This window comes from Anser anser (assembly GCF_964211835.1).
Source record: "Anser anser genome assembly, chromosome: 9".
Taxonomy (NCBI): Eukaryota; Metazoa; Chordata; class Aves; order Anseriformes; family Anatidae; genus Anser; species Anser anser.
This window is the reverse complement of record NC_139729.1, coordinates 25,230,544-25,243,924: the sequence shown is the minus strand read 5'-3', so window position 1 is coordinate 25,243,924 and position 13,381 is coordinate 25,230,544. Positions and strand designations below refer to the sequence as shown.

Below are 13,381 nucleotides of genomic sequence, written 5' to 3'. Positions count from 1 at the left end.
AAATTACTCTAATATCCCGTCTTCTAATTCAAAATGAATAATTGTTGACCTCCAGCTGGTGCAAAATTTTACTAATATCACAATGAAACAAATAAACCCACATTCTTTCAGGAGGAATCATGCAATTAATATTATATCAGGGAGGAACAAGAAGAATACTTCATACAGATTTTCTGGCAAGTACTCTTACCTAAACATATGCTAAGCAAAAAACAAATGCAGTTATAAACAAATCTTTCTTTCTTTCATAGAAAGCAGATGAAACATATAGGCAGGCCAGATCAAACTTTCAAAAGTAAGTAGTATATCTATCACTTAACTCTTCAGAAAATATTTTCCTACTTGAAAATTCAGCCCAGATTTTCACCACATAAGTCCACTTTCACACTAAAATAATGCTACTGAAGACAGTAGCATTGTATCAGTACAAAGCTCAAGCAGTAAACTGTAGCCAATATTGGGCTCTCGTGTTTCACAGAAAGGTGGAAAAACTCTGCCAGTGATGCAGGTCACAATCTTGTCAGTATTACAACTGCTTAAGCAGGAGGCTTCAACCAGTCAGAACTACAATTACATGCATGACTGGCTGCTGGAAGAGGCAGCTGTCTTTGGATACGTAAGCAAGAATAAAGCAGGCACTGCAGATGTTATCCAATCCTAACCTCCACACATGGGGCCACATCACTGCTGAAGAAAGCAGCAGCAACTTTGTCGAAGTCATTTCAAAGACTTTTTTTTTTTTAAAGGGTGTTACCCACACTGTGTAAATCTATATTTAAAAAATTACACATGTAGAGTGTGAGAACGAAGTTAACTAAAGACCTGAAATCTACAACTGTATGGAATTAAAGATGACATTCATTTACAAACACTTGAAGAAAACTTCTGAAACTTAATAGTTTGAAAGGGCTTAGTACAAGAGACAGGGCAGGTGAAAAACCAACACCCACTTGTTCCTTCATATGTGTTTAGCATCTGTCGATATGTGAACTTGAAATAGATGTCATTTTCATTTCTGGAATAATTTTAAAATTCAGAACACTCTATGAAAAGTTGAGATTTTAAAAGTATTTAAACTCTAAATAATCCCCACACACTCACATACAGAGGGAGCAGTAGGTGATGTCTCCCAGATAAGCTTCCTCATACACAGAATAATTCAGCAGCTCCCGGTGTCCAACTTCTCTTCTTGGAAGAGTTGCTGCAACACATGGGAAGCAAAAGGAAATCAGAATTTGATAAGGCCACAACTTGCTGTATGTCTTCTTTGGAACTTGCAAATATAGCTCAGATTTTCTTTTGACTTTCAAGAAGCTATCTGAAAAATCTTTTCTCTAAAACCATCAGTTATTAAAAGGTCAAGAAAATGTAGCAGTCCTAGAGGGAAAGATCAATTAGGAATGCGTGCTGGTTAGGTGATTAAGTTTTAAAAGCTGTTCATGGTAAAATAATATCTTTGAGATAATGTATGCTATAGCACCCACCAAACTGTTTTAATTCTGTAGTGGCTCCATGAACTTTTCAAAAGGTTCTTGAAGGAAAAAAGAGTTAAACCCTTTGAAATGAAATAAATTAAAAATCTAATGAAGAAATTAAAATGTAAGAAACCCAGTTTCTTTTACCAGGCTCTCATCAATATTTTCATTCTAGACATTATATTAATACAAGGATAATGCTCTTTGGAATGCCCCAACTTTAATTTCTTCTCACATGCTTTCAGGAGTCCCTACTATCAGGGCACATGGATCGGTCCTTACTAAGGCCTCAGTTTACCAAGATGATTACACATATGCCAAAACTGATTAATCCGTTCACTTAATAGATGCTCATATTTTTGAGGAATTGAGAATTTATGTTTTAAGTTAAAACAAAACAACAAAACACACAAAACAATGACAAAAACAACATCAAACAAAGAGACCTCTCTGGGCCTTTATTTCCCTTCTTGGATAAAGCTGTATTCATGGGCTGGATTTCAACCCTGCTGACATCAGAATTCCCAGCAGTAGCAACAGGCTTTGTATCTAGACCTTAATCCTTCTAATTACAAGCCCTAGGTAGGAAAAAGAACAGGAGATTATAGAAACAGGACAGTAAGTAATTTCATTCTCTTACCAGTAAAAGCCTATTCTTTCCCTCTAGTTGCTGCATTACGCTGTAATATTTTCTTGTTTCTCTCTAAAATCTCTTTGTGCTTTAACAACTGAGAATATAGATGGAGGAAATCAAGGCAAAAGTAGAGTTTCTGCTGATATTTGATGGAGTAAACAATCTATTCTAAACTCCTCTTAACAGACAGCTCCTCTGAGATGTACTTGGCAGATGCTTCTCAATCCAGATAAAATATATCCCATTATCTTCTATTCATGTGGTAGTCACTCAGCTCCTCAAAGATTCATATCACTTCTCTTTTGGAAATATCTTACTCTATAGGGAAACGGCTTTTCTCAAAGAAGCAGGTACAGAAGAAGAACTCTAACAAAAGGATTAGAGAATTGACTCAAGGGGAATTAATACCTTCAAGACCTGAGTGAAGAGTGTGTCAGCTTCTCTGAATCAAAAACTGAGGATCTTATGCAAAGATTTATTAAAGTTCCACCTTATGTTTTATGATTCTACTTCTTATTCTGATATGACAAAAAATGTTATAATATCAGGGAGACTAGGACACCTGAGTAAACTATATGGATAAACTATGTTTAGTGGGCGATGGCTGAATAGAAATATTTTTTAAAAAGAAGAACGTATGTTGCAATTTGAGCTTAAATTGCAACGAATTTGAGCTTAAATTGCAACTGGGACCAATAAAAAATAATTGAAAGTGTAGGCAAAACTTGTTTCTAGTGGCATATCTGGCGAAGAAGTTGATCTGTTCACCATCACTGTTTCCAGAAGGGTATTTTCTATTCATTTTTATTTTATTTTAAAAAGTCCTAACATCGGTGATAGAAATTACAACTGAAGTACCAGTGGCAAAAATGGCAGATTATTGACAGTTCTCAAGACTGAGATCTATCTAATCCATATGATCTTTTTTCTAAGTTTCTAAATCAACTCTGACTCCAGGAAATATGAGAGCAATTTGCTAGTTATACTGCTTTCAGAGGAATTTTATGTTCAAGGTTAAGCAAATTACTTATTGAGAACTGGGATACTTTCCAGAACCATTTGCTATAGTACTTAAAATTAGGCATCTGCATTAAGTTACGTTATGTATCTCTATGTATCTCTAAGTAAGTTATGTATCTCTTGCAAATGTCCAAATGCAGTCCTAGTTGATGCAAAATGGATTATAGATGCCTATCTTAGATATCTAATACTGAAAGCTTGTCCTTGGGGAACTCAGACAAGCATAAAGTCATATTAATAGCTTTCTATCATCTTTTAGAGATGAAAACTCGACAAGCATTCCCAGGAAAAGAGGACCTGAAGCATTCAAGAAACACTTTAAAACCAAGATTAGGAATGACAGGTTATTCTCACAATTATCTGTCAGCTCTCTAGGGGATATTCTGTCTTCTGCTTTTCAAATCCATAAAAGATAAAGAATTGTAAATGGAAAACCAATAACCAGCTTTCCTTCCTTGGGCTGTGTAAATTAAAAGTAACTCCAGTTTACTAACCTGTTCTAAAAATGATAATGGGATTTTTCAATTTAACTGTATAATTAAAATTAAGGCATTGCTCATTATAACTGATATCTAATGCACGCATATATATCCAAAGCTTTGGTTAGTCTTGTGATGCTACATATGCCAGAAGTTTAACTCAAACTAGAACTCTTGTTACATTATTGAGTCCCAAAATATTAAACTGTATCTACCACAATTTATTTAGTCTTTTAACCTCTGTGTCAAAACAGGTGCTTGTCTCTTGAAGTTCATCAAGCTGTGCAAATTATAAAGTTTTTCACATTTTAATATTAAAGCATTCATTTTAGAAAATGGAACACCTGTTATTTTATGTGTGCAAAACTTCAGGAAAAATTACCTTTCAGGAGTGGACACCACTTTTGATTGGGACTGTCAGAATTGCCCGTATAGCCCTCTTGCTATAATGGATGCAATATTCATACCCTAATTTCCATAAAAATAGATTTTACAGAGTAACTGTTCTGGGATTTGTTAGATTTTCCTGCAAAGCATTATAATTATCTCATACATCAACCATAACTAGTGCTTATTATAAATGCCAGTTGCAATCATTTCCTGATTTTGTTGATGTTCTAAGAACACTGGAGTTTTACTTCAGTACTTCAGTTTACTCAGGGAAAAAAAAAAAAAAAAAAAAGCAGCTCATTGCATACTGTGTGTTTATTATATTGTATTCAAATTAATTATAAACTTCAAACTTTTCATCATTTGTTTCACTGTCACAAAAGTATTATATATATTTAATATGTTAACACAAAAGAAAGATTAGGGTATTTTTTTACTCCTCATTGTTGATACTTCAGAAATGTTCATGTAATGCAATGTTGAAATCAATCAATTAAAGAAAAAAAAAATCTGTTTTTTTTCCCACAAATATTTAGATTGAGATGAAAAAATGTACATTAATTATTTGAAGGAAGCATTTGGACTAGATGTCCTCTGGGTACTTTCAATTCTGAATTATCCTATGACTGGTTTAATGTTTAATCTTTGCAGAACTATACATAAACTCAGCTATAAGAGCATAGCAGAGTAAATAAGCTTGTAGTCAAGAAAAAAAGAAAGAAAGAGAGAGAGAGAGAGAGAAAGAAGAAGGAAGGAAGAAAAGAAAGATGCAGTTGTACAGCTCAAAATTGTGACAAACAGCTACATATTTAAAACTAATAAACAGGAAGAAAAAGCTAGTCTCGGTATAAAAAGATTAAGTTTTTCTTGCTAGAGAATTTATATAAGATACCCTGACATTTCAAAATTTTTTCTGTTTCCAAGAGCATTAAAAGTCCAATAATTTTGGAATACAGGGTTTTTAATGGAGGAACCTTTTCTCCATTCTTTATGTTCTCAGATGTCTCATTAAATCTTCTATAGAGACTATATTTTACTTCGTGTCCCATTTAGATAAAATAAAACATTTCCAGTATATAAACAGTTTACACTGTGTATATGATTATGTTACAGATACTTTTGGCATTTGGCTAGAGAGAGCAGCTATGTTAGTGGCTTAAAATAAATATATGCCCTTATTTTCCAAATATACATGTGTAAATACGTATTTGTTCTGCATACCCAGTTTCTAATGAAGACGTTATCTTGTAGTTTGCATGGACTCAAGTGTGTCAGTTGCAGTTGGCTTTCCATTTAGAACATCGGCTTCCCTTTACCCACTGCACCTTCCACTCGTACAGATCTAGTGCCAGTACCTTTTGATATCGAGTGAGACACTTAGGTTCCTATAAAGGATTTCTGTCAGTGAATTCCTCTCTCAAAAACTGGATTGTTTCTCTTGGGCTAGGAGCTTCCTTCACATGTCACAAATATTCAGAAATCCTCTAATAACTGGAATCCCTTTTTTGAGTTATATACTCCAGTTTTCACTTTTTGGGTGAGGTTGTTGAGTCCAGAATGACTTCATTATATTTTAGAGAGCTTTTCATATCAGTAATCTGGAAATTATACTTTGACTGTTTTGATATATGGTTCTGTCGTGCACACTTAGCTTAGTTATGTGTGCTTGCAAGGGTCTCCTTGCCTGTAGTCCTACTAGCCCGATAAAATGATGGATATTCCTGCAGAGCCTTACTGCGTATTCTTTGATCTTAGCTATTTTTCTACCTTGCTAGATTCTGTCCATGAAATGAAAGCACACTTTCTTGGCCCGTGATCACCTCCTAGTCAAATAGTTGCTCATAAGTGGAGTTACTGATCAGACTCTGAATGTGTGAACACCAGTTCAGGATTGAAAGTTTAGGCTTGTCAGTTATTTGTTCCACTAAACATAATATTTACAGAAGGATACTAGCTCACCAAATGAGCTAAGTTTAACTTAACCTTATAGATTTAAAGCTGATCTTTATTTTTGTTTATTTTCATTTCAGTAAAGACATACATTTGCAAATATTCCAAAAATTTACTAGAAAAACAAATAAACAAACAAACAAAAACAAACAAAAACAAAACCCTTTAGGGCATCTGGACCAAAACATAAAAATTTAAAACATCATCTTGTGTAGCTTAACCTTAAGACTGCTGCTCTGAGTTTTTAGCCTCTTACTGAGATCTTTATACAGAAAGCCAAATGCTTCCCCAACTGCAGATAGCTATTGAGCAGGTAGAAAGGGACATAAGCAAAAAACTCTTCACTGTGACAGTGATTAAGCATTGGAGTAGGTTGCCCAAAGAGCTGGGAGAATTTTGTTCTCTGGAGGTGTTCAAAATTCAGCTGAAAAGAAAACCCTGAATTTCTTCCTCTAGCACTGAAATTCACCCCACCTGGAACAGCAGATTAAACTCCAAAACCCCCAGAGGTCCCTTCTAGCCTATTTTTAAAATTACTAATTTGATTGCATGTTCTGTTTGAAATACCTCTGATTTACAGATTAGTAGATAATTCAAAAAAAACTTAAATTTAGTCAAATCATTGTTGATATTTATCTCACAAGACCCTGGCTGAAACAACATCTTTGGGTGAATGGGAGTTCATTAGTTACACTTCCTTAGGTTCCCTTCCTGAGATACTCACAAATTGAATATCCTTGTTACTATTATATTATGAGACTACCAAAATATGTTGTTTTCCAGAAATGTGCAGGAGGAAATAGTGATGGCTATCTCAGTTAGAAAGAAACATTGTCAAATATTGAGATTCACAATATTAGCACTTCCACAAGTATAGAGCAGAAGCAAAGAAAAGTGAAGAGAGAATTGGCCGCGATCATAACCTAGTTTGTGCTTCAACAAAGCAATTTATAAATACTACATTTCTATGAGGAAAGAATAGAGAGTTTTAGAACATCTCAGAGGTAATTAGCCAGACAGTTTTTGGCACTTGATTGATTGCTTTTTTTTTTTTGAAAAACATTAAAACCCCCAGAGCTGCAACAAAGTTAAAAGCTTAGGTCTAGACATGAGGTCATCATTCTTCATTATCACCTTATGTGAAGAAATAAAAAAGTGATGCGCTTGTGATTGAAACTAAGGCACTTATTGATATAGCTCTCCACTGTAAACCTCCCTTTTCCTCTATCTGCTATGTAACAAATTATGCTATTTACCAGATGGCTATTACAGATGTTTTATAACAGATTCCTTACTCTAGTCTGAAGCCCAGCAAATTGAGCAAATGCAGAATGTGAGTTTAATACATACTTGTTTGCAGAAACAGAGCTGATATATTATTATAAATTGTATGCTTCCTCAGTGTCCAAATAGTCATGGGTTATGAGAGTGCTAGATGCTTACTTGACATACAGTTATTTATGTCACCCAGTGCTGTGATCTCACTGTATCTCACAAAAAAAAATAAAAAAAAAATCTGCAATGAAACCTCCCAAGGCTACCAAACCCTTGGAGAAAGTGTTAGCAATGATTCATTAGACAGTGATATAACCTCCAAGTTAGTACTGCACCTATGGACCTGATGGATGTTAGCTGTTTCTGCAGTATTAGAAGTTCCCATCAGGTTTCAGATAGATGAAAAATATCACCTCTTAGTCATTACAAAATACGTATATATATAAAAATACAGATCTTGCAGGACTGCATAAAAGACTGTTCTCGCTGGTAATTTGCAAATACTCTTGTACTAATGACCACTTGGTGAATAAAACAAACTGTGTTCTATATGAATTCAAACCACAAATTCACCTTGGCTTCAATTTTCACAGCTATTTTTGCAAGCCAAAACTTATCTAAGAAAATCGTGAACGGAAAATAAAGCATAAATAGGTACTTGTGTAAATAGGTGCTTTGATCATTCAGTCTATCTTAAAATGTTCAGAATAATGAATGTTACTCACTATTAGTAGGGGTGGGAGAAATGTACTTTTACCAGATGAAGGTCTCAGTTGATCTTTCAGCACTGAATTTCCTTGGAAAACTGTTGATACAGGGTCATAACGTTGTATTTCCTGTAACCTACACAACGAGGAACCTGATTTCAAATTCTTGTTTGGAATCTCATACATGCAAGGAAGCCATAAAGACCTGATTTCAAAATCATTTAAACTTACTGATTTCTGCAGGTTTTGTATCATTTCAAGAGTGTGGATTTCATTGAGAACAGAGCATTAAATACCTGTGAACTCAGACTCATAGAATTCTAAATACCTGTGAACTTGGGGCCATACATTTCACTGTACCATTGATAGTATATGGAAAAGGTACTGCTTACTTCACCATGCACAGTGACAATAAATACATAAAAGATGATAGAGCATTTAGATATTATTGAGTTAAAAATGAAAAAGATATTCATAACAATGGTTAGTGGAGATGATGTGTCTTAAAAACAGCAAAAATTGATCATGGAGTAGAAAAAAAAGTTTATAGTCCCTACCTCAGGCATTTGCATGATCTTCTTTAGTGTGAACAGTAGTAAGTGCTTAAAAACTTATTTCATTTATTTGTCTTTACTGCAAACGAGAGATAAGAAATAAGGGTAAATATCCAGCACAAAACACTAACTTCCAGAATGCCAAACCACTCGTCGGAACAGGAGCAATGAATTGTGTTTGGATCTCTTGGATCCCACCATCACGTGAGAATCTTTTTTCCTCCTGTTTCTTCAAGTCACTTCTAGGACACTTCAGCAGTTAAATATTAAAAGCTTTACTAATTTAAATAATTGTTGAGATGTTTACAGTTATTTTTATTTGTTCCTATGTGAAGACTATCAATTAGTGATCTTTCATATAAGGTTCAGAAAAATATTTGTATCCAGGGAGTTAAAAGAAATCAAATAATAATAAAAAAAATTCGCTGAAACTGTCCTTTGTTCTAGTACAAATTAAGTGTTACTTTGCTAACCGTTCTGTAAAGCAATGTGTTTCTGTGATGTTTACAGAACAAATGGGTGTCAACAGATGAATATTCGTTAATATCAGTGGCAGAAGTGTTTGTATTTGCTAATGCATTGCAGCTAATAAACGCACTCTATATAAAAGAAAAAAAGAGTCTGCCCTCAGTGATGAGGATATTGCTAAAAGTAACAACAACAACAAAATCCTTTGACTTGCAAACTTTTCATAACAGAATTTTGTGATTGAAACGTATCTTGCAGATAGAATTTCTTTCTTGACTAAACCTGTTTATTCATTTTGGGTAGAGATGTCTGCCCTTTGCTTTGAAAATTGTGGAAAAAAATGTGTTAGATTGTGACGGCTAATTACAGATTATTTGAAACCTGCCATTTTCATGAAGGCTTCAAAGAGAACATTTCTTTTCCAGCTGCATCTTAAGATACAGTACAGAAGATGAAGCACTCTTTATGAGGAGTTTTAATCCATCTGTAGGTTATTCACTGAAGTTTCACAGTGTCTTACCAATGCCACTCTCCTGTTGGTTTGGCTGGGTGTGAGGTAACAGAGGCAGCAAGGGAAGTGATCTTTTTCATAAAGATGATACTATTTTCTGTTTACAAAATGCTTTCTAATGAGCTGCATTGTTCTAAGCCTTATTATTCCAAAATTATTTAATCAACTTCTCTGGGATAGTGTTTACCCTTGGTGAATAATTCACAAAAAAAGGTGCAAAAAGTTTCAGTTGCAAAAGTTACCAGACTAATGTCTAGTCAAATCAGTCATTCAGCATCAGTTTCCTTCTTTATTTGAGTATATAATGCTGACAGGCACAAAATACATTTTGAAGTTTATATTTAGGAGTATTGCAATGCAACCTACATTTCTGGGTATCTTGTATAACTCAAAAAGATCAGCTCTGTGAATTAACAGGAGGTTTGTGGAGATATGAGGTTATTGCTATGCTATCATAACAGCTGTTTGCTGTACAGCATGCAAGTGAGGTACTTGAGGAGTCAGTCTCTTCTCTGTAAAGCGCAGATATCCCAGTGGCAGGACTTAGGGAGTGAGATTCGATAAGCATTTGTCAGAAATGTGTTAGGAAAGCTGATCCTGCCTTGAACCCAGAGGGCAAACCTCACTGACTTCTAGCGCTTTCTCCAAGCCCTACATTTTCTAACCAAAATTAGTAATGGGATTCAAATCTAACCTTTGGTTAGATTTAAGTAAAGGTTATTCTTTTCCAGATTTATTGATTTATGCAAAAAGTTCATTAAAAATAAAATAATATATGTATATATATATATAAAGAACTATATAATAATATCTGGCTTTGATAATAGTACATGAAAACCTGCAAGAAAAACACCTTGAACTCCAAAACTGCATCCACTATTTAAAGAATAAATGAAAGATCTGGCCTTGACTTTATGGCTGTTCTTCCAAGAAAAAAGAAGCATTGCTACAAGGACTGATGTAGTTGTTTCTACCCACTTTTTTTATTATGATTTTGGAAAATTGTAATATTTCAAAATATCAGACGTGGCTTGATATGACATTTTACAATTTGAGATTGACATTAAAATAATAGAACCATGAAAGGTTTGAAGAAGATGCTACTTTCCAATTGTTTTGTTTTAGATAATGTCAGTGCCAAATATGCACTTTTACTGTGGCTTTCCTGTATAGTCTCAAAAGTTATGTATATGGCAGTGAGTGAGAGACAGAGATCAGTTAATGATAAAAAATCTTGATGTATCTCTGACCAGCACAAAATTCATCTTTCACACTTTTAAACCTATCCAGCTTCTAATTCAAATCCTGCTATTGAAAAAAAAATCTTGCAACACAGCACTAGGTCTCTGCAATATGGTACAGAGATACAATTTCAATTATTTTTCACTGCTCTGAGAAATATATAGTGGTGGATTTGTACATGATTAGACTATTAAATTAAAAAAAAAAAAAAAGGCAACATTTTATTCCTGTAGAATTCCTTAGTTCTCAAGAGTGTTGTTTGTCAGTTTTTTCTTCACTGAATCCTCAAAAACCAACCAACCAAAAAAAGAAAAACAACAATTGAGACACAATAAATCTTACTACAGGTTCTTATTAAACGTGTATCTGTTACAAGTTTTCTTTTTGCAAGCTTCTTGGAATACTCTTGTGTGGAAAAACAGGACTGCAGATGCTTACTTTCTACTCATTTGCTTAAATAAGCATGGCACAATTCATATGAAAGATACACAGCTTGATTGATGGAAAAGAGAAGTAGCCAGCACTTATTAAAAGAAGGGGGGGGGGGGGGGGGGAAGCTGTATCTAGAAGTAAAGGAGAGAAAAATTCATAATTGCAATTTCTCTGAAAAATTCAAATGACTGTTCCATTTTTAAATGTACTCAGTTATCTCACTACACCTACCAAAAGAAAATTAATATGAGTTACCCCAATAGCTTGGGACTAGTGGACTTTAATTTCACAGTGAAGCTCAAGAGATACCAATTCATATAAATCACAGAATAGTTTAGCAGAGAAGCTATTTCCAGGTCTTGCCAAGATATGTCTCTTTCAAACTTTTGAAAACAGTATTTTACTGATCACATAAAAGTGACTAGAGAACCTGACCAAAAGCCCACCAGTTCTTTTGGTTGACTAATCATTAATACACAGTGCTATTTACATTGATGAAAGCAATACATTTAATGCTTTAGACAGGAGGCCTATGTTTCTTCATATTTCATTTTATTACCTATTTTGTGCAAGTGGTAATAGCTATATTCAAATTGCATGAGACTTGTTTCTTGATAATGTACACTAAGAATAATTTCATCCATTCCCTAGATTTTCCTTTGAACAGCCATCATAATATATGTGCTTGCATTTTCCATAATATCACCTTTTTATTTGGGGGGCTAACTTTCTTTCAAATGGCTAGCAGTATTTAGCTCTTCTCATAGAATAAATAACACTCCCATCTTAATGTTAGCCTGCCTGTCAAGTCATAGAAGAAAAACAGTTATATGAGAGTCAAGTTGATTATATGTATTGTAATACCAAGTTAAAGAGATGTGGGAACAATACCTTATGTTGAATCTCGTGCTCTGTTACAGCCTGCTTTCAACAAATCTTCAAAAAGCCCATCTAAAAACTGGCCCAATGGGTGCTCTGCCCAGGTAGCTTTTGTCTCTAAATTTTAACACAAATTGGACATGGCATGTCCAATGCCTCACACATATTTTAGTGTCTGCCTGGGGCTGCGTATTATTTGATACAGAAAAAGGCTTGTAAAAAGGATAGGACTCTGCTTTGTGCTCAAGGTCTATTCAGAGGCATATGTATATTTTAAATAGATTTGCATTTCCTAATAGGCACCTCAGAACTGAAAAAATAGGCAAGGAACATCAGCTATTCAAATTTTTGAAGAGGAAAGAGAAAAGGTTAAAGGAAAATGCTAATCCTACAGTCATTTTACAGTTTTGTAATACATCTTTCCCTCTTAAAAGGAACCTTCAACTTCCATATCTCTAATTCAGCCACAGTGTTACTCTTACAAATTTATCCAAGAGCTGTGCATTAATGGCAAGACAGAAGGGAGCTTCAGAAAACAGAAGCCGTTTTTCCAGACAACACTCAGGCTGTATCTCCGTGCTGCTGGAGCAGTTCTGTATCCTCTGGCTCCCAGTTTTGGGCAGGACTGCAGGATTCAGTAGTGCAAAGGAGCAGAAAAATGAGGGTTACACTTTTTTTCATCTGAGGAAAGAGATAATCCAACAGTGTACTAAAGCCCTTTCTGGTCTACAATTTGGCTTACATCCAAATTCCACTTATCACCAAGATTAGCTGATTGTTCTCACTGGGTGTAATTATGCAAGCCTTCTCCTCCCTCCCGCCCCTTTCCTTCATTATGCAATTTTATTTTTGAAGAGTTTTCTTACAGGTGACACCTGCTGTGATAGAACCTGAGACGATGATACATCTTTACAGCTCTGCCTAGTCTGTTGCTACAGTATATGTAAGCAGTTGTTCAAACTGTCCTCTGAAAGGTTTTGGAGTGTCTGCAGAAATTTGGATATGCCAAAGCACAAGACAGCTCTTTCAAGGTCACAAACAGCGAGAGGCTTTAAAAGGCCCTCATCATCTCTCAGCAATGTTGATACATGAGAGTTTAATTTGATGAGAATGGCACCTCATTATATTATAATGTGATGACTCCTTCAGCACTAATGCCATGTTAGAAGGTGGTATGAATATTCGGAAAGCGAACTGGAAGGGGTCTTCAGAAAGATACATTCTTATAGACTGTGATAGTGAAAGGCAATCAATTAGAGTTATAATGCAATTTATTATAAAACATTTTCAAGACATAGACATTTACCCAGTACTATTAAGACAGATGTAAAATAGCTGCAGGAGGCCTTTGCAGTCTCATAGGGA

General features: G+C 34.7%; 1 long non-coding RNA gene across 2 annotated transcripts in view; it reads right to left on the bottom strand.

Annotated features, from left to right (window-relative positions):
* The window catches only part of LOC310903957, a 68,133-nt gene that overhangs the window by 29,458 nt on the left and 25,294 nt on the right, over positions 1–13,381 (bottom strand). Inside the window, exons 4-6 of one of the 2 annotated variants that reach the window (XR_014587966.1) lie at positions 8,488–8,563; positions 7,949–8,066; positions 1,102–1,201 (exon numbers count right to left, since the gene is read on the bottom strand). This is a non-coding gene — a long non-coding RNA (uncharacterized lncRNA). The remainder of the gene's footprint in view (positions 1–1,101; positions 1,202–7,948; positions 8,067–8,487; positions 8,564–13,381) is intronic. The other variant, XR_014587967.1, reaches the window with a different exon arrangement.